The 23229-nt window shown below is 47.9% G+C and overlaps 2 long non-coding RNA genes across 5 annotated transcripts in view; one reads left to right on the top strand and one right to left on the bottom strand.

The window, feature by feature from the left end:
• LOC308187504 overlaps positions 1–23229 on the top strand; it is a 535540-nt gene that overhangs the window by 245741 nt on the left and 266570 nt on the right. The gene's annotated exons all lie outside the window — the stretch shown is intronic.
• LOC308187510 lies at positions 328–22641 on the bottom strand. Its single transcript, XR_013944749.1, has 2 exons — positions 21664–22641; positions 328–8251 (listed from the first exon to the last, which is right to left on the bottom strand). It is a non-coding gene; the product is annotated as an uncharacterized lncRNA (long non-coding RNA).

Consider the following 23229-nt stretch of genomic DNA (forward strand, 5'->3'; position numbering starts at 1 on the left):
TGATGTCTCATTGGCCAGTGACTCAGGCATTAGTTATGCTAGAGAATAGGACCAGGGCGGAAGCAGCTGCTTGGGTTAGGAAGTATTTCGTTGCGGCTTCTACTGCTCGTGGGTGGTGGGATTTGGCAATTAGGGGAATGATGGCTAGTGCGTTGATCTCCAGTCCTGTCCAGGCCAGAACTCAGTGGTTGCTGGAAATTGTGATTGTGGTGCCCAAGATGAGGCTGAAGGTTATGATTGGGGTCGCGTAAGGGTTCATTAGTAGAGGAGGGGGTTAAACCATCATTTTCGGGGTATGGGCCCGATAGCTTGATTAGCTGACTCTACTAGAAAATAATATAAGGGAAGTATGGAGAATTTTGATTTCTCTTGTGTGGGTTCAATTCCTACTTTTCTAAGGTCAACAGGAAATGAGAGGGCTGTTATACCTCTATGTTCACTTTATCATAGTGACCCTTTGTAGTTCAGGCACATTTCCTTATGTAAGGAGGTAGGCCTGCATAGCAGATAGGTATGCTGATGTGTCAGAGGCACAGAGCTAGTGTGAGGGGTAGGAAGTTTTTTCATAGTAGGTGCATTAGTTGGTCATATCGGAATCGTGGGTATGAAGCTCGGACCCATAAGAAACCAGAAGATAGTAGGAGGACTTTTGTGGCTAGGATGACGGGGAATAGTTCTGTGGGTGGCCCTAGGGCGCTTGGGTTTAGGAATATGATGGCTGTAAGTGTATTTATTAGCATAATGTTCGCATATTCAGCTAGGAAGAATAAGGCGAAGGGTCCTGCGGCGTATTCAACGTTAAACCCTGAGACTAGCTCAGATTCACCCTCTGTGAGGTCAAAAGGAGCTCGGTTTGTCTCTGCTAGGGTGGATACGTATCATATTATTGCTAGGGGTCATGAGGAGAAAATGAAGTATAGAGGCTCCTGTGCGATGGCAAAGGAGCTGAGTGTGTAGCTTCCGCTTAGTATGATTATTGATAGCAGGATTATGGCCAGTGTCACTTCGTATGAAATGGTCTGTGCTACTGCCCGTAGGGCTCCGATTAGTGCGTATTTTGAGTTCGAGGCTCAGCCTGATCATAGGACTGAGTAGACGGCTAGGCTTGACATGGCTATTAGGAAGAGAACTCCGAGGTTTAGATCTGCTAGGGGAAATGGGAGTGGTAGTGGTGCTCAAGTGGTGAGGGCTAGGACAAGGGCTAGTATTGGTATCAGAATGAATAGAAGTGGGGAAGAGGTAGAGGGTCGGATGGGCTCTTTGGTAAATAGTTTCAGTCCGTCCGCAAATGGTTGAAGTAGGCCAAAAGGCCCGACAACGTTAGGGCCTTTGCGGGATTGTATGTAGCTTAGGATTTTCCGTTCTACTAGGGTTAGGAAGGCTACGGCAATCAGGATTGGGATGATGTATAGGAGGGATATAATGAGGCAGCTTAGTGTTGTTATTTGAATCATGGGTGAAGCTAGGGAGAGGATTTGAACCTCTGGGGAAAGGGCTTAAGCCTTCTGCACTTGCCGGGCTCTGCCACTCTAGCTGGTCCTTTTCTAGGATTGAAAGTGGTGGGGGAAGGCCCTCTTCACGGTTTAGTTGGTTTCACTGCTTAGAGGGGGGGGGCGTGCTTGTGGTATTGGCCCCACTTTCCCGGTCCTTTCGTACTGGGGAGAGTGTGTCATAGATAGAAACCGACCTGGATTGCTCCGGTCTGAACTCAGATCACGTAGGACTGTTAATCGTTGAACAAACGAACCCTTAATAGCGGCTGCACCATTAGGATGTCCTGATCCAACATCGAGGTCGTAAACCCCCCTGTCGATATGGGCTCTTGAGGGGGATTGCGCTGTTATCCCTGGGGTAGCTTGGTCCATTAATCAATTATATTGGGTCTGGTCACTGTTAGCACTTTGAGGGGTAGCTCTAGGTAAAGAGGTATGGTCTTGTTTTTGGAGGATTTGTTCTCCTCCAAGGTCGCCCCAACCGAAAAATATCGACCAGGCTCTGCGATGGTAGTGGCCCCAGTGGGGTTGATTGAGGATTCGCGGTGGTCGTTGATTTTTAAGTTCCACAGGGTCTTCTCGTCTTATGTTCACATCCCCGCTTTTGCACGGGGAGATCAATTTCACTGATTATCTGTGAGAGACAGTTAAGACCTCGTTTAGCCATTCATACACGTCTCGATTTATGGGACAATTGATTGCGCTACCTTTGCACGGTTAGGATACCGCGGCCGTTAAACCTAAGTCACCGGGCAGGCATCACCTTCAATACTTGTTTAATTTGCTGAAGGCTATGTTTTTGGTAAACAGTCGGGCCTTATTAATTTGCCGAGTTCCTTTCACAGATTTTAATCGCTCTTATAGGCGCTCCTGAGTCGGGTTAACAGGGTTAGTTAATACGTGGTCTTGTAGGGGTTTTTGTATCTGTCTAGGTCTGTTAATAATGTTTCTATGTAAGCTTGCGCCGTTAGAGGGGTGTGGCCCTGAGTTACTTATTTTAGCATTAATTCTCCTATATTCATAGGTTGACCTGTTTGTGATAAGGGAATCATCTTATTTTGGTATTTTTAGGTGGTGGAGCTTTGACGCACTCTTTTTTGATGGCTGCTTTAGGGCCCACGGTAGGATCAGTAGTAAGAATTATCCGCTAGTCGAGGTTGTGTCCTTTTTTAATGGAGCTGTCCCTCCATTAAATAGCTCTTAATCATCTCATTAGGGTTCAGGATGTCCGGTAGGGAGGATTAAGGGGGAACTTAGATTCGTTTCACAGGTAACCAGCTATCACCCAGCTCGGTTGGCTTTTCACCTCTACTGACAAGTCATCCCACTCTTTTGCAACAGAGACGGGTTCGCTCTCTTTAACTGCTTGAAAGTAGCTCGCTTGGGTTTCGGGGGGGCAAACTTTAGTTCACTTTGCTTGGTTGTTCTCGCTAAACCATGATGCAAAAGGTACAAGGGTTGATCTTTGCTGTCTGTTGCTTTGATTGTTTCACTGCTATTTCATCTTTCCCTTACGGTACTGGGGTCTCTATCGCGTCTAAGTGTCTTTTCTATCGCCTATACTAAGACTGTAAAATGCTTTAGTTTAATTAGTTTAGTAAATTCTTTAGTTTTGGTGTACTATTTGTGTGGTTGAGCTAGAGGGGGGGCTTCAAGACGATCCGGTCTAGTAGATATCTTTCAGGTGTAAGCTGAGTGCTTTGGTGTTATAGCTACGTCTTGATATTCTAAGTACACCTTCCGGTACACTTACCTTGTTACGACTTACCTCATCTTCAGCGTATTTATGGTATTAGTTATGTGGGATGTGGCTTTTGAGGAGGGTGACGGGCAGTATGTACGTGCCCCAGGGCCGGCTTAAAGTAGGCTCTATTGTCCCACTTTACTGCTAAATCCGCCTTCCAGAAGTGGTTTCACGCTTCTTTCCGTGTGCCCTATGAATAGGGAATGTAGCCCATTTCTTCCACTCCATAGGCTATACCTTGACCTGTCTTATTAGCGGGGTGCTATTGTGTCCACTGTTGTGCTCTCATTCGAGGTGGGCTGGCGACGGCGGTATGTAGGCTGTGTTGGCAAGGGGTGGTTGGGTTAATCGGGGATTATCGATTGTAGAACAGGCTCCTCTAGGTGGGTTTGGGGCACCGCCAAGTCCTTAGAGTTTTAAGCGTTTGTGCTCGTAGTTCTCTGGCGGATACTTCGGTAAAGTAAGTATCAAGATTTAGGGCCAGGCATAGTGGGGTATCTAATCCCAGTTTGGGCCCTGGCTTTCGTGGGTTTAAATCAGTCGTTAGTTCCTAAGATCATCTTAATGGTGTGTTTAGGTGCATCTTGGGCTTATGACAGCTCAGTTGCATTTTGATCTTAGTTAGCTAGGATAGGCATTTTACCACTCTTTACGCCGTGTCAATAGGACGGTTGATTTGGGTTTCTTGTATGACCGCGGTGGCTGGCACAAGATTTACCAACCCTTGAAGTTAGGCTGTTGCTATAACTAAGTCAAGTTTGCACTCATTGCTTAATGTTAATTACTGCTGAATACCCGTGGGGGCGTGGCTTAGCGAGGCGTCTTGGGCTACTACTTGGGTGTGCCTGATACCCGCTCCTCAAGGCCTGTATGGGGGTAGGTGGTCGAGGGCGTTTACACTGGGGCGCGGATACTTGCATGTATATATTTAGCAAAAACCAACCGTAAGGTTAGGACTAAGTCTTTTGTCCGCAGGCATGTTTTATGCCATCTTGGCAACTTCAGTGCCATGCTTTGTGTTAAGCTATGTGGACGGGGGTGTGGTTAGCTGATAGTTGAGTGGTGAGTGAGAGTGAAGTATATGAAATTATTGCTTGTGTTTACTATTTTTAGTACTGGAGTTTCTCTAATAAGTTTAAGTTATTTTGTATGTGTTTGTGTGTATATGTACATCGTTCCGATGATGTCATGGAAGGGATGATTAATGGAGTTTTAGAGGTAGTTTGCTGGGATTGGGCGATGAAGGTTTATGCTACATGGTGGTTAGCGAAAGTTTACTGGTTTAGTTTGTGAAGCGCAGGGGTTGCGCTTAATGATTTGTTGTTTTGTGCTATGTCCAACGAGCATTCATCCAATAGCCCCATTTAACCCGGAGGGTGGAGGTAACATTAACTGAATGTGGTCAAAGTGCATCAGTGTCAGGATGATTCCCCATATACGCCAACCGTCTCATCGAGGGACCCTTGAAATATAGGATAGGCCGTGAGGCAGGTGTGTCCAGGCTTAGATTGTGGGACCCCCGAGATCACTGGGAATAGCCACCTGTGAGGTAACCCCGGAAAAAATAAGAGGAACCAGAGGCGCCAAAAAGCTGGAACATGCCGCGATTACGCATTGAGAAGGTGAAAGTACTCACAGATGCCACTTTGAAGGGCAAGGAGGGGTGAGTGAACCCAATGGATGGCCCTGACCGAGGAACCAGAGGCGCAAAAATGTGAGGAGGGCGAGGGGTTTAGGGGGAACGTATGGGCCTGAAGCTAGTCATACCGGACATTATGTGCAACGGGTTGCTGATTTCACGTGAGGAGTACGATTAATAAATCCGTCTGATACGAACTGCATGAGATATGTGGTGGAGAGTTGTTGTTGGAGCATGTCCTGTGAGCATTCATTAAAATGGGGTCTTGTTATGCGCTTGAGTGGAGTTGTATTGGGTGTTGTGGGGTATGGTCCTAGAACATTCATGCCGGGTGGTTTGGTAGGAGTGTGTTTAAGGGTTTAATGGCCGTGTACATGTATGGGTTTAGCACCTGCTTATAAGATAGTCCGTATATAATGTATATTACTGGTACTATAGTATGTATGTATATGGGGTATATAAATTTATGCACGAATATGCATAACCAAATACCCCCGCCTCGGGGGGGGAGGGGGGGGGGTTAAGCATAATGGCATAGATGGGGTAGAATTATTGGGGGCTTGCGGTTAGTTCCTGTAGTTGAGAACAATGGCGGCTTTTCGAGCCGCAGGCCTCGGGTAGTGTCCGGGCAGGAATAATGACTTATTTTATGTTTTTTTTAGGGATTTGCTTTGCGGTGGGTGTTTTGGGTGTGGCGTCGAATCCTTCGCCGTATTATGGGGTTGTTGGTTTGGTGTTAGCGTCTGTGGCGGGGTGCGGGTGGTTGCTGGGCCTTGGGGTTTCGTTCGTGGCTTTAGTGCTGTTTATGGTGTATTTGGGGGGTATGCTGGTGGTGTTTGTTTATTCAGTAGCTTTAGCAGCGGAGCCTTTCCCTGGGGCTTGGGGGGATTGACGGGTGATTGGATGTGCAGTAGCGTTTGTGGCAATTGTTTTTGGGGGGTTGGTGTTTGGGGGGTTTATGGGGGCTTGGAAGTTCGGGGTTTCTACTGTGAATAATGTTGGGGTGTTTGTTGTTCGGTCGGATTTTAGTGGAGTTTCCATGTTTTATTCACATGGGGCAGGGATGTTTTTAGTGGCGGGTTGGGGGCTGTTGTTGACTTTGTTTGTTGTATTGGAGCTTGTGCGGGGGTTGTCGCGGGGTGCTATTCGGGCGGTTTAGGGGTTAGGGTCAGAGAATAGTTTATTGAAAATGCCAGCTTTGGGAGCTGGAGATAAAGGTTTGAGTCCTTTTTTTCTGAGTTTGGGGTACTCTAAGAAGTGGTAAGTCTTCAATCTTTGGTTTACAAGACCAATGTTTTTATAAACTATTAGAGTATTTAGCAGTTGAGTATTTTGTTTTCTAGGGCGCTTGCGGCGGGGAGGAGAAATAGGAGGATAGTGAAGTAGGCGATTGAAGCGAGTTGGCCGATGATGATGAATGGGTGTTCGACGGGTTGGCTTCCTACTCATGTTAGGACGAGGAGGTCGGCGACTAGTACTCAGAATAGGAGCTGGGAGAGTGGTCGGAATGTTATTGCTCGTTGTTTTGATTTGTGCAGGAATGGGATTAGGAATAGGATCAGTACGGAGGCGGCCAGTGCTAATACGCCTCCTAGTTTATTTGGGATTGAACGTAGGATGGCGTAGGCGAATAGGAAGTATCATTCTGGCTTGATGTGTGGTGGGGTTACTAGCGGGTTTGCTGGGGTGAAGTTTTCTGGGTCTCCCAGGAGGTTAACCGCTCATGCTTCTTTCTTATGAGACGTTAGTAAACCAATTACATAGCCTTGTCAAGACTAAATCACAGGTAAAAATCCTGTACATCTCATGTGGCCAACCACTCCCAACTAGGATTCCAAGACGCCTCATCACCCATCATAGAAGAACTCGTTGAATTCCACGACCACGCCCTAATCGTTGCCCTAGCTATCTGCAGCCTAGTTCTCTACCTTTTAGCCCACATACTAACAGAAAAACTCTCGTCCAATGCTGTAGACGCCCAAGAAGTAGAGCTGATCTGGACAATCCTACCTGCTATCGTCCTGGTACTCCTCGCCCTCCCATCCCTACAAATCCTCTACATAATGGACGAAATCGACGAACCAGACCTCACCCTAAAAGCCATCGGCCACCAATGATACTGAAGCTACGAATACACAGACTTCAAAGACCTATCATTCGACTCCTACATAGTGCCCACCCCAGACTTACCCAACGGCCACTTCCGACTGCTAGAAGTTGACCACCGCGTAGTTATCCCAATAGAATCCCCCATCCGCGTGATCATTACTGCAGGAGACGTACTCCACTCCTGAGCAGTCCCAACGCTCGGAGTTAAAACAGACGCAATCCCAGGCCGACTAAACCAAACTTCATTCATTACCACCCGGCCTGGGATTTTTTACGGACAATGCTCAGAAATTTGCGGGGCTAATCACAGCTACATACCCATTGTAGTAGAATCAACCCCACTCCCACATTTCGAGGCCTGATCGTCCCTTCTATCATCATCCTAATCATTAAGAAGCTATGCAACAGCACTAGCCTTTTAAGCTAGCCAAAGAGGGACTTCCCCCTCCTTAATGATATGCCACAGCTTAACCCCGCACCATGATTTTCAATCATAATTATAACCTGATTAACCCTAGCACTCCTCATCCAACCAAAACTACTAGCCTTCACCACAACCAACCCCCCATCAAATAAGACCTCCCTCACTACCAAACCCACACCATGATCCTGACCATGAACCTAAGCTTCTTTGACCAATTTTCCAGCCCCAATCTATTCGGCATCCCCTTAATCCTACTATCCCTACTCTTCCCAGCCCTACTATTCCCGTCCCCAAACAACCGATGAATCAACAACCGCCTTTCTACTATCCAAACATGACTCCTTCACCTAATCACAAAACAACTAATAGTCCCACTCAACAAAAATGGCCACAAATGAGCCATAATATTTACATCCCTAATAATCATACTTCTTACAATCAACCTTCTAGGCCTCCTTCCATATACATTCACCCCAACCACCCAACTATCTATGAACATAGCCCTAGCCTTCCCACTATGGCTCGCCACACTACTAACAGGCCTACGAAACCAACCATCAGCCTCTTTAGCCCACCTATTACCCGAAGGTACCCCTACACCCCTAATCCCCGCACTAATCCTGATCGAAACAACTAGCCTACTAATCCGCCCCCTAGCCCTCGGAGTCCGCCTTACAGCCAACCTTACAGCAGGACACTTACTCATCCAACTCATCTCTACAGCCTCCATTGCATTAATACCCACCCTTCCTGCAGTATCCATCCTAACAATAATCATCCTACTACTCCTAACCATCCTAGAAGTAGCAGTAGCCATAATCCAGGCCTACGTCTTCGTGCTCCTTCTAAGCCTATACTTACAAGAAAACATCTAATGGCACACCAAGCACACTCATACCACATAGTTGACCCAAGCCCTTGACCAATCTTCGGGGCAGCCGCCGCCCTACTCACAACCTCAGGATTAATCATGTGATTCCACTACAACTCATCCATACTACTAACCCTAGGCCTCATCTCAATACTCCTAGTAATACTCCAATGATGACGAGACATTGTACGAGAAAGCACCTTCCAAGGCCATCACACTCCCACAGTCCAAAAAGGCCTACGATACGGCATAATCCTTTTCATCACATCCGAAGCATTCTTCTTCTTAGGGTTCTTCTGAGCGTTCTTCCACTCGAGCCTGGCCCCAACCCCAGAACTAGGAGGCCAATGACCCCCAACAGGAATTAAACCACTCAACCCGATAGAAGTCCCCCTACTAAACACAGCCATCCTACTAGCCTCAGGCGTTACCGTAACGTGAGCCCATCACAGCATCACAGAAGGAAACCGAAAACACGCCATCCACGCCCTAACCCTAACGATCCTCCTGGGATTCTACTTCACAGCCCTACAAGCAATAGAATACCACGAAGCCCCATTCTCAATCGCCGATAGCGTCTACGGATCTACCTTCTTCGTTGCCACTGGATTCCACGGACTCCACGTAATCATCGGATCCTCCTTCCTGACCGTCTGCCTCTTCCGACTGATCAAGTTCCACTTTACATCAGACCACCACTTCGGATTCGAGGCAGCAGCCTGATACTGACACTTCGTAGACGTCATCTGACTATTCCTCTACATAACCATCTACTGATGAGGATCTTGCTCTTCTAGTATATTAATTACAATTGACTTCCAATCTCTAGAATCTGGTATAAACCCAGAGGAGAGCAATGAACACACTCATGTTCATATTCGCCCTATCATCAATCCTAAGCGCCGCCCTAACCGCATTAAACTTCTGACTCGCCCAAATAAACCCCGACTCAGAGAAACTCTCACCGTACGAATGTGGATTCGACCCACTTGGATCTGCTCGATTACCATTCTCAGTCCGATTCTTCCTCAGTAGCCATCCTGTTCGTCCTATTCGACCTAGAAATCGCCCTCCTACTCCCCCTGCCATGAGCCGTCCAACTCCAATCCCCCCTAATGACCCTCACCTGAACTGTAGTGATCCTCCTTCTCCTAACACTCGGACTGGCCTACGAGTGAATTCAAGGGGGCCTAGAATGAGCAGAATAACAGAAAGTTAGTCTAACCAAAAAGATAGCTGGTTTCGACCCAGCAGATTACAGCCAACCCTGTAACTTTCTTATGTCGCCCCTACATTTAAGCTTCTACTCAGCCTTCATTTTCAGCGGACTAGGACTAGCCTTCCACCGAACCCACCTAGTATCCGCCCTACTATGCCTTGAAAGCATAATATTATCGATATTCGTAGGCCTATCAATATGATCCATCGAAAACCAAGTCTCCTCATTCACCATGGTACCAATTCTCATGCTAACCTTCTCAGCGTGTGAGGCGGGCACAGGCCTGGCCATCCTAGTAGCCTCCACCCGCACACATGGCTCCGACCACCTACACAACCTAAACCTCCTGCAATGCTAAAAATCATCCTACCCACAATCATACTTCTTCCAACAGCCCTGCTGTCTCCACCAAAATTTCTATGGACTAACACCACCTTATACAGCCTCCTAATCGCTGCCCTAAGCCTACAGTGATTAATCCCAACCTACTACCCCTACAAATTTTTATCCAACTGAACAGGAATTGACCAAATCTCATCCCCCCTCCTAGTACTATCCTGCTGACTACTCCCACTCATAATCATAGCAAGCCAAAACCACCTGCAACAAGAACCCCTACAACGCAAACGAATCTTTATCTCAACCTTAGTCGCAGTCCAGCCATTCATCCTACTAGCCTTTTCCACCACAGAACTAGCACTATTTTACATCTCATTTGAAGCAACCCTCATTCCCACCCTAATCTTAATCACCCGATGGGGGAACCAACCAGAACGCCTAAGCGCTGGCATCTACCTGCTATTCTACACGCTAGTAAGCTCTCTACCCCTGCTAATCACAATCATACACCTATACGTGAAAATTGGCACCCTGCACCTGCCAACCCTACAACTAACCCACCCAACCCTATCCACCTCATGGACAGGAATACTATCAGGTCTAGCACTGCTCATAGCATTCATAGTAAAAGCCCCACTATACGGCCTACACCTCTGACTGCCAAAAGCCCACGTAGAAGCACCCATCGCAGGCTCAATACTCCTCGCCGCCCTACTACTAAAGCTAGGAGGATACGGAATTATACGAGTCACTCTATTTATGGGCCCACTGTCCAACCTCCTGCACTACCCCTTCCTAACCCTGGCCCTATGAGGCGCCCTAATGACTAGCTCAATCTGCCTACGACAGACAGACCTAAAATCACTAATCGCTTATTCATCCGTTAGCCACATAGGCCTAGTTATCGCCGCAGGAATAATCCAAACCCACTGATCATTCTCAGGGGCAATGATCCTAATAATTTCCCATGGACTAACTTCCTCCATACTATTCTGCCTAGCCAACACAAACTATGAACGTACGCACAGCCGAATTCTACTACTCACACGAGGCCTACAACCTCTCCTACCACTCATAGCTACCTGATGATTGCTGGCCAATCTAACAAACATAGCCTTACCCCCAACAACAAACCTCATAGCAGAGCTAACCATTATAATCACCTTATTCAACTGATCTGCCTTCACGATCATCCTAACAGGAATCGCAACCCTACTAACCGCCTCCTACACCTTATTCATACTACTAATGACCCAACGAGGCTCAATCCCCTCCCACATCACATCTATGCAAAACTCAACCACGCGAGAACACCTGCTCATAACACTCCACATTATCCCAATATTCCTCCTAATCCTCAAACCCGAACTGATCTCCGGAATCCCCTCATGCAAGTATAGTTTAAACCAAACATTAGACTGTGATTCTAAGAATAGAAGTTCAAACCTTCTTACCTGCCGAGGGGAGGGTTTAACCAACAAGAGCTGCTAACTCTTACATCTGAGCCTAAAACCTCAGCCCCCTTACTTTTAAAGGATAACAGCAATCCACTGGTCTTAGGAACCACCCATCTTGGTGCAAATCCAAGTAAAAGTAGTGAACCCCACACTACTAATCAACTCCCTCACACTACTCACGCTGACAATCCTCCTAACCCCAATCATCCTGCCATTTCTATTTAAAAACTTTAAAAACACCCCACAAGCCACCACCCGCGCTGTTAAAACCGCATTCCTAATTAGCCTAGCCCCTACAACCGCATTCATCTACTCGGGAGTAGAATCTGTCACCTGCCACTGGGAGTGAAAATTCATTATAAACTTTAAAATCCCCCTGAGCCTAAAAATAGACCAATACTCAATAACATTTCTTCCAATCGCCCTATTTGTAACATGATCAATCCTACAATTCGCCATATGATACATGGCCTCAGAGCCATACGTAACAAAATTTTTCACCTACCTACTGACATTCCTAGTCGCCATACTCCTCCTAACAACCGCAAACAACATATTCCTCCTATTCGTAGGCTGGGAAGGAGTAGGAATCATGTCCTTCCTTCTCATCGGCTGATGACAAGGCCGAGCAGATGCCAACACCGCCGCCCTACGAGCCGTAATCTACAACCGAATCGGAGACATCGGACTGATCCTGAGCATAGCATGACTAGCTTCAACATTCAACACCTGAGAGATCCAACAAGCCGTACACCCCCACCAAACCCCAATCCTCCCCCTCATAGGATTAATCCTCGCAGCCGCAGGAAAATCCGCCCAATTTGGACTCCACCCATGACTGCCCGCAGCAATAGAAGGCCCCACCCCAGTATCAGCCCTACTGCACTCCAGTACCATAGTAGTAGCCGGAATCTTCCTGCTCATCCGCATGCACCCCCTGCTAGCCACCAACCAGACAGCCCTAACTGCCTGCCTATGCCTAGGTGCTCTATCAACCCTATTCGCTGCCACATGCGCCCTAACCCAAAATGACATCAAAAAAATCATTGCTTTCTCAACATCCAGCCAACTAGGACTAATAATAGTCACTATCGAACTAAACCTCCCACAACTAGCCTTCCTACACATCTCAACCCATGCCTTCTTTAAAGCCATACTATTCCTATGCTCAGGGTCTATCATCCACAACCTAAACGGAGAACAAGATATCCGAAAGATAGGAGGCCTACAGAAAATACTCCCAGTCACTACTTCCTGCCTAACCATCGGAAACCTGGCGCTGATAGGAACCCCATTCCTAGCCAGATTCTACTCAAAAGACCTCATCATCGAAAGCTTAAACACATCATACCTAAATACTTGAGCCCTACTCCTAACCCTTATAGCCACAGCATTCACCGCAACCTACAGCATCCGCATAACCATCCTAGTCCAAGCTGGACAAACCCGAATCCCCCCAATAGTATCAATAAACGAAAACAACCCACTAATCACCGCCCCCCTAACCCGACTCGCCCTAGGCAGCATTACAGCAGGAATAATCATTACCTCTTTCATCACACCAACCAAAACCCCCCCAATAACCATACCCCTTATCACCAAAACCGCTGCCATCCTCATAACAATCCTAGGAATCATCCTAGCCCTAGAACTATCGAACATAACACACACCCTCACTCACCCCAAACCAAACCCCCTCATAAACTTCTCCTCTGCATTAGGGTACTTCAACCCCCTAGTACACCGATTCTTCTCCAAAAACCTACTAGAAAAGGGACAAAACATTGCCCTACACTTGATCGACCTCTCCTGACTCAAAAAAATAGGGCCAGAGGGCCTTGCTGAACTACAAGTAGCCGCAAGCAAAGCCGCAACCTCAATACACACAGGGCTAATTAAGGCCTACCTAGGATCCTTCGCCCTCTCCATCCTGGTAATAATCCTAATAACACACAGACTCACTAATGGCCCCTAACATCCGCAAATCCCATCCCCTACTAAAAATAATCAACAACTCCCTAATCGACCTACCCGCCCCCTCCAACATCTCTGCCTGATGAAACTTCGGCTCCCTTCTAGCCATCTGCTTAGCCACACAAATCCTAACAGGCCTGCTACTAGCCATACACTACACCGCAGACACTTCACTCGCCTTCTCCTCAGTAGCTCACACATGCCGAGACGTCCAGTACGGATGGCTCATCCGCAACCTCCACGCCAACGGTGCTTCGCTCTTCTTTATCTGCATCTACTTACACATCGGACGAGGCCTCTACTACGGCTCCTACCTATACAAAGAAACCTGAAACACAGGAGTAATCCTCCTACTCACCCTAATAGCAACTGCCTTCGTAGGGTATGTCCTACCATGAGGACAAATGTCATTCTGAGGGGCCACCGTAATCACCAACCTATTCTCAGCCATCCCGTACATTGGGCAAACTCTAGTAGAATGAGCCTGAGGAGGATTCTCAGTAGACAATCCAACCTTAACCCGATTCTTCGCCATCCACTTCCTACTGCCCTTCCTAATTGCAGGAATCACCCTAGTCCACCTAACCTTCCTACACGAATCAGGCTCAAATAACCCACTAGGAATCGTATCAGACTGCGACAAAATCCCATTCCACCCATACTTCTCCATTAAAGACAGCTTAGGGCTTACCCTAATAATCACCCCTCTAATAGCACTAGCCCTATTTTCACCGAACCTCCTGGTTCTTGGAATCCTAGTTGGGAGTGGTTGGCCACATGAGATGTACAGGATTTTTACCTGTGATTTAGTCTTGACAAGGCTATGTAATTGGTTTACTAACGTCTCATAAGAAAGAAGCATGAGCGGTTAATGCAGTTGGCTTGAAACCCATCCCCAGTGGTGCAAGTGCACTCTCTGAACTCACTGAAGTGCATCCCCAGTGGTGCCAGTGCAGTCTCTGGACTCACTGCAGTGCATCGCCAGTGGTGCCAGTGCACTCTCTCGAGTCACTGAAGTGCATCCCCAGTGGTGTCAGTGCACTCACTGGACTGACTGCAGTGCATCCCCAGTGGTGCCAGTGCGCTCTCCGGAGTCACAGCACTGCATCCCCAGTGGTGCCAGTGCACTCACTGGACTCACTGTACTGCATCACAGGTGGTGCCAGTGCACTCTCTGGACTCACTACAGTGAATCCCCGGTGGTGCCAGTGCACTCTCTGCACTCACTGCACAGCATCCCCAGTGGTGCCAGTGCACTCACTGGACTCACTGGACTGCATCCCCAGTGGTGCCAGTGCACTCTCTGGACTCACTGAACTGCATCCCCAGTGGTGCCAGTGCACTCTCTGGACTCACTGCACTGCATCCCCAGTGGTGTCAGTGCACTCTCTGGACTCACTGCAGTGCATCCGCAGTGGTGCCAGTGCACTCTCTGGACTCACTGCAGTGCATCCCCAGTGGTGCCAGTGCACTCTCTGGACTCACTGGACTGCATCCCCAGTGGTGATGGTACAATCTCTGGACTCACTGTAGTGCATCCCCAGTGGTGCCAGTGCACTCTCTGGACTCACTGCAGTGCATCCCCGGTGGTGCCAGTGCACTCTCTGGACTCACTGCACTGCATTCCCAGTGGTGCCAGTGAAGTCTCTGGACTCACTGCACTGCATCCCCAGTGGTGCCAGTGCAATCTCTGGACTCACTGCAGTTCATCCCCAGTGGTGCCAGTGCACTCTCTGGACTCACTGAACTGCATCCCCAGTGGTGCCAGTGCACTCTCTGGACTCACTGCACTGCATCCCCAGTGGTGCCAGTGCACTCTCTGGACTCACTGCAGTGCATCCCCAGTGGTGCCAGTGCACTCTCTGGACTCACTGCACTGCATCCCCAGTGGTGCCAGTGCACTCTCTGCACTCACTGCACTGCATTCCCAGTGGTGCCAGTGAAGTCTCTGGACTCACTGCACTGCATCCCCAGTGGTGCCAGTGCAATCTCTGGACTCACTGCAGTTCATCCCCAGTGGTGCCAGTGCACTCTCTGGACTCACTGCAGTGCATCCCCAGGGCAAAAGCGGGGATGTGAACATAAGACGAGAAGACCCTGTGGAACTTAAAAATCAACGACCACCGCGAATCCTCAATCAACCCCACTGGGGCCACTACCATCGCAGAGCCTGGTCGATATTTTTCGGTTGGGGCGACCTTGGAGGAGAACAAATCCTCCAAAAACAAGACTCTTTACCTAGAGCTACCCCTCAAAGTGCTAACAGTGACCAGACCCAATATAATTGATTAATGGACCAAGCTACCCCAGGGATAACAGCGCAATCCCCCTCAAGAGCCCATATCGACAGGGGGGTTTACGACCTCGATGTTGGATCAGGACATCCTAATGGTGCAGCCGCTATTAAGGGTTCGTTTGTTCAACGATTAACAGTCCTACGTGATCTGAGTTCAGACCGGAGCAATCCAGGTCGGTTTCTATCTATGACACACTCCCCCCAGTACGAAAGGACCGGGAAAGTGGGGCCAATACCACAAGCACGCCCCCCCCCTCTAAGCAGTGAAACCAACTAAACCGTGAAGAGGGCCTTCCCCCACCACTTTCAATCCTAGAAAAGGACCAGCTAGAGTGGCAGAGCCCGGCAAGTGCAGAAGGCTTAAGCCCTTTCCCCAGAGGTTCAAATCCTCTCCCTAGCTTCACCCATGATTCAAATAACAACACTAAGCTGCCTCGTTATATCCCTCCTATACATCATCCCAATCCTGATTGCCGTAGCCTTCCTAACCCTAGTAGAACGGAAAATCCTAAGCTACATACAATCCCGCAAAGGCCCTAACGTTGTCGGGCCTTTTGGCCTACTTCAACCATTTGCGGACGGACTGAAACTATTTACCAAAGAGCCCATCCGACCCTCTACCTCTTCCCCACTTCTATTCATTCTGATACCAATACTAGCCCTTGTCCTAGCCCTCACCACTTGAGCACCACTACCACTCCCATTTCCCCTAGCAGATCTAAACCTCGGAGTTCTCTTCCTAATAGCCATGTCAAGCCTAGCCGTCTACTCAGTCCTATGATCAGGCTGAGCCTCGAACTCAAAATACGCACTAATCGGAGCCCTACGGGCAGTAGCACAGACCATTTCATACGAAGTGACACTGGCCATAATCCTGCTATCAATAATCATACTAAGCGGAAGCTACACACTCAGCTCCTTTGCCGTCGCACAGGAGCCTCTATACTTCATTTTCTCCTCATGACCCCTAGCAATAATATGATACGTATCCACCCTAGCAGAGACAAACCGAGCTCCTTTTGACCTCACAGAGGGTGAATCTGAGCTAGTCTCAGGGTTTAACGTTGAATACGCCGCAGGACCCTTCGCCTTATTCTTCCTAGCTGAATATGCGAACATTATGCTAATAAATACACTTACAGCCATCATATTCCTAAACCCAAGCGCCCTAGGGCCACCCACAGAACTATTCCCCGTCATCCTAGCCACAAAAGTCCTCCTACTATCTTCTGGTTTCTTATGGGTCCGAGCTTCATACCCACGATTCCGATATGACCAACTAATGCACCTACTATGAAAAAACTTCCTACCCCTCACACTAGCTCTGTGCCTCTGACACATCAGCATACCTATCTGCTATGCAGGCCTACCTCCTTACATAAGGAAATGTGCCTGAACTACAAAGGGTCACTATGATAAAGTGAACATAGAGGTATAACAGCCCTCTCATTTCCTGTTGACCTTAGAAAAGTAGGAATTGAACCCACACAAGAGAAATCAAAATTCTCCATACTTCCCTTATATTATTTTCTAGTAGAGTCAGCTAATCAAGCTATCGGGCCCATACCCCGAAAATGATGGTTTAACCCCCTCCTCTACTAATGAACCCTTACGCGACCCCAATCATAACCTTCAGCCTCATCTTGGGCACCACAATCACAATTTCCAGCAACCACTGAGTTCTGGCCTGGACAGGACTGGAGATCAACGCACTAGCCATCATTCCCCTAATTGCCAAATCCCACCACCCACGAGCAGTAGAAGCCGCAACGAAATACTTCCTAACCCAAGCAGCTGCTTCCGCCCTGGTCCTATTCTCTAGCATAACCAATGCCTGAGTCACCGGCCAATGAGACATCACACAAATAAACCACCCAACCTCCTGTCTACTACTGACAGCAGCAATCGCTATTAAACTGGGCCTAGTGCCATTTCACTTCTGATTCCCAGAAGTACTACAAGGATCGCCACTAATAACAGCCCTGCTACTCTCGACCCTCATAAAATTCCCCCCACTAACCCTGCTCCTACTAACATCCAAATCCCTTGACCCAGCTCTACTCACCGCCATGGCCCTAGCCTCAACAGCACTAGGAGGCTGAATAGGACTGAACCAAACACAAACACGCAAAATCCTAGCCTTCTCGTCCATCTCCCACTTAGGCTGAATCGCCATCATCCTAGTTTACAGCCCCAAATTGGCCTTACTTACCTTCTACCTATACACAATCATAACATCAGCCGTATTCCTAGCCCTTAACAAAATCAAAGCCCTTAACCTATCCATGATCACAACCTCATGAACAAAAACCCCAGTGCTAAACGCCACCCTAATACTAGTACTTTTATCCCTAGCAGGCCTCCCCCCATTAACAGGCTTTATACCAAAGTGACTTATCATCCAAGAACTAACTAAACAGGAAATAACACCAGCAGCCATGGCAATTGCCATGCTATCACTGCTCAGCCTCTTCTTCTACCTACGCCTCGCATACCACTCAACAATTACCCTTCCCCCCAACTCCTCTAACCACATAAAACAATGATACACTAGCAAAGCCCCAAGCACACCTACTGCGGTCCTTGCCTCACTATCAATCCTCTTACTTCCCCTGTCCCCAATAATACATGCCATTGTCTAGAAACTTAGGATAACACCCCAAACCGAAGGCCTTCAAAGCCTTAAATAAGAGTTAAACCCTCTTAGTTTCTGCACATTAAGACTTACAGAATATTAACCTGTATCTTCTGAATGCAAGTCAGACGCTTTAATTAAGCTAAAGCCTCCCTAGACAGATGGGCTTCGATCCCACAAAACTCTAGTTAACAGCTAAATGCCTAAACCAATTGGCTTCTGCCTACAAAGACCCTGACGCACCCTAGTGCGCATCGATGAGCTTGCAACTCAACATGAATTTCACTACAGAGCCGATAAGAAGAGGAATTAAACCTCTGTAAAAAGGACTACAGCCTAACGCTTCAACACTCAGCCATCTTACCCGTCACCTTCATCAACCGATGACTATTTTCCACTAACCATAAGGATATTGGCACCCTGTACCTCATCTTCGGGGCATGAGCAGGAATAGTCGGCACCGCACTCAGCCTATTAATCCGCGCAGAACTAGGACAACCAGGAACTCTCCTAGGCGACGACCAAATTTACAATGTAATCGTTACCGCTCACGCCTTTGTAATAAGCTTCTTTATAGTCATACCCATCATGATAGGAGGATTCGGCAACTGATTAGTCCCCCTCATAATCGGTGCCCCCGACATAGCATTCCCGCGAATAAACAACATAAGCTTTTGACTCCTCCCCCCATCATTCCTCCTCCTACTAGCCTCATCCACTGTAGAAGCTGGCGCCGGCACAGGCTGAACTGTCTACCCTCCCCTAGCAGGTAACCTTGCCCACGCCGGAGCTTCAGTAGACCTGGCTATCTTCTCACTCCACTTAGCCGGTATCTCCTCCATCCTTGGGGCCATCAACTTTATCACCACAGCCATCAACATAAAACCCCCCGCACTCTCACAATACCAAACCCCACTATTTGTCTGATCCGTACTAATTACCGCCATCCTACTCCTTCTATCACTCCCCGTACTCGCCGCCGGTATTACAATATTACTAACTGATCGAAACCTAAACACCACATTCTTCGACCCCGCTGGAGGAGGAGACCCAATCCTGTACCAACACCTATTCTGATTCTTCGGACACCCAGAAGTCTATATTCTGATCCTACCGGGGTTCGGAATCATCTCACACGTAGTCACGTACTACTCAGGCAAAAAGGAGCCCTTCGGCTACATGGGAATAGTCTGAGCCATACTATCCATCGGCTTCCTAGGATTCATCGTCTGAGCTCACCACATGTTTACAGTAGGAATAGACATTGATACCCGAGCCTACTTTACATCAGCCACTATAATCATTGCCATCCCTACCGGAATCAAAGTATTTAGCTGACTAGCCACCCTGCACGGAGGAACAATCAAATGAGACCCCCCCCAATACTATGAGCTCTAGGATTTATCTTCCTATTTACCATCGGAGGATTAACAGGAATCGTTCTTGCAAACTCTTCCCTAGACATCGCCCTGCACGACACGTACTACGTAGTTGCCCACTTCCACTACGTCCTATCCATAGGCGCCGTCTTTGCCATTCTAGCAGGATTTACTCACTGATTCCCACTACTCACTGGGTTTACCCTACACCAAACATGAGCAAAAGCCCACTTCGGGGTAATATTTACAGGAGTAAACCTAACGTTCTTCCCCCAGCACTTCCTAGGCCTAGCAGGAATACCCCGACGATACTCGGACTATCCCGACGCCTACACACTATGAAACACCATTTCCTCCATCGGCTCCCTAATCTCAATAGTAGCCGTAATCATACTAATATTCATCATCTGAGAAGCCTTTTCGGCCAAACGAAAAGTCTTACAACCAGAACTAACTACCACAAACGTTGAATGAATCCACGGCTGCCCTCCCCCATACCATACTTTCGAGGAACCGGCCTTCGTCCAAGTACAAGAAAGGAAGGAATCGAACCCTCACATGCTGGTTTCAAGCCAACTGCATTAACCGCTCATGCTTCTTTCTTATGAGACGTTAGTAAACCAATTACATAGCCTTGTCAAGACTAAATCACAGGTAAAAATCCTGTACATCTCATGTGGCCAACCACTCCCAACTAGGATTCCAAGACGCCTCATCACCCATCATAGAAGAACTCGTTGAATTCCACGACCACGCCCTAATCGTTGCCCTAGCTATCTGCAGCCTAGTTCTCTACCTTTTAGCCCACATACTAACAGAAAAACTCTCGTCCAATGCTGTAGACGCCCAAGAAGTAGAGCTGATCTGGACAATCCTACCTGCTATCGTCCTGGTACTCCTCGCCCTCCCATCCCTACAAATCCTCTACATAATGGACGAAATCGACGAACCAGACCTCACCCTAAAAGCCATCGGCCACCAATGATACTGAAGCTACGAATACACAGACTTCAAAGACCTATCATTCGACTCCTACATAGTGCCCACCCCAGACTTACCCAACGGCCACTTCCGACTGCTAGAAGTTGACCACCGCGTAGTTATCCCAATAGAATCCCCCATCCGCGTGATCATTACTGCAGGAGACGTACTCCACTCCTGAGCAGTCCCAACGCTCGGAGTTAAAACAGACGCAATCCCAGGCCGACTAAACCAAACTTCATTCATTACCACCCGGCCTGGGATTTTTTACGGACAATGCTCAGAAATTTGCAGGGCTAATCACAGCTACATACCCATTGTAGTAGAATCAACCCCACTCCCACATTTCGAGGCCTGATCGTCCCTTCTATCATCATCCTAATCATTAAGAAGCTATGCAACAGCACTAGCCTTTTAAGCTAGCCAAAGAGGGACTTCCCCCTCCTTAATGATATGCCACAGCTTAACCCCGCACCATGATTTTCAATCATAATTATAACCTGATTAACCCTAGCACTCCTCATCCAACCAAAACTACTAGCCTTCACCACAACCAACCCCCCATCAAATAAGACCTCCCTCACTACCAAACCCACACCATGATCCTGACCATGAACCTAAGCTTCTTTGACCAATTTTCCAGCCCCAATCTATTCGGCATCCCCTTAATCCTACTATCCCTACTCTTCCCAGCCCTACTATTCCCGTCCCCAAACAACCGATGAATCAACAACCGCCTTTCTACTATCCAAACATGACTCCTTCACCTAATCACAAAACAACTAATAGTCCTACTCAACAAAAATGGCCACAAATGAGCCATAATATTTACATCCCTAATAATAATACTTCTTACAATCAACCTTCTAGGCCTCCTTCCATATACATTCACCCCAACCACCCAACTATCTATGAACATAGCCCTAGCCTTCCCACTATGGCTCGCCACACTACTAACAGGCCTACGAAACCAACCATCAGCCTCTTTAGCCCACCTATTACCCGAAGGTACCCCTACACCCCTAATCCCCGCACTAATCCTGATCGAAACAACTAGCCTACTAATCCGCCCCCTAGCCCTCGGAGTCCGCCTTACAGCCAACCTTACAGCAGGACACTTACTCATCCAACTCATCTCTACAGCCTCCATTGCATTAATACCCACCCTTCCTGCAGTATCCATCCTAACAATAATCATCCTACTACTCCTAACCATCCTAGAAGTAGCAGTAGCCATAATCCAGGCCTACGTCTTCGTGCTCCTTCTAAGCCTATACTTACAAGAAAACATCTAATGGCACACCAAGCACACTCATACCACATAGTTGACCCAAGCCCTTGACCAATCTTCGGGGCAGCCGCCGCCCTACTCACAACCTCAGGATTAATCATGTGATTCCACTACAACTCATCCATACTACTAACCCTAGGCCTCATCTCAATACTCCTAGTAATACTCCAATGATGACGAGACATTGTACGAGAAAGCACCTTCCAAGGCCATCACACTCCCACAGTCCAAAAAGGCCTACGATACGGCATAATCCTTTTCATCACATCCGAAGCATTCTTCTTCTTAGGGTTCTTCTGAGCGTTCTTCCACTCGAGCCTGGCCCCAACCCCAGAACTAGGAGGCCAATGACCCCCAACAGGAATTAAACCACTCAACCCGATAGAAGTCCCCCTACTAAACACAGCCATCCTACTAGCCTCAGGCGTTACCGTAACGTGAGCCCATCACAGCATCACAGAAGGAAACCGAAAACACGCCATCCACGCCCTAACCCTAACGATCCTCCTGGGATTCTACTTCACAGCCCTACAAGCAATAGAATACCACGAAGCCCCATTCTCAATCGCCGATAGCGTCTACGGATCTACCTTCTTCGTTGCCACTGGATTCCACGGACTCCACGTAATCATCGGATCCTCCTTCCTGACCGTCTGCCTCTTCCGACTGATCAAGTTCCACTTTACATCAGACCACCACTTCGGATTCGAGGCAGCAGCCTGATACTGACACTTCGTAGACGTCATCTGACTATTCCTCTACATAACCATCTACTGATGAGGATCTTGCTCTTCTAGTATATTAATTACAATTGACTTCCAATCTCTAGAATCTGGTATAAACCCAGAGGAGAGCAATGAACACACTCATGTTCATATTCGCCCTATCATCAATCCTAAGCGCCGCCCTAACCGCATTAAACTTCTGACTCGCCCAAATAAACCCCGACTCAGAGAAACTCTCACCGTACGAATGTGGATTCGACCCACTTGGATCTGCTCGATTACCATTCTCAGTCCGATTCTTCCTCAGTAGCCATCCTGTTCGTCCTATTCGACCTAGAAATCGCCCTCCTACTCCCCCTGCCATGAGCCGTCCAACTCCAATCCCCCCTAATGACCCTCACCTGAACTGTAGTGATCCTCCTTCTCCTAACACTCGGACTGGCCTACGAGTGAATTCAAGGGGGCCTAGAATGAGCAGAATAACAGAAAGTTAGTCTAACCAAAAAGATAGCTGGTTTCGACCCAGCAGATTACAGCCAACCCTGTAACTTTCTTATGTCGCCCCTACATTTAAGCTTCTACTCAGCCTTCATTTTCAGCGGACTAGGACTAGCCTTCCACCGAACCCACCTAGTATCCGCCCTACTATGCCT

The sequence above is a fragment of the Anser brachyrhynchus genome (assembly GCF_964034855.1).
Source record: "Anser brachyrhynchus genome assembly, chromosome: 1".
In the NCBI taxonomy this organism is placed as follows: domain Eukaryota; kingdom Metazoa; phylum Chordata; class Aves; order Anseriformes; family Anatidae; genus Anser; species Anser brachyrhynchus.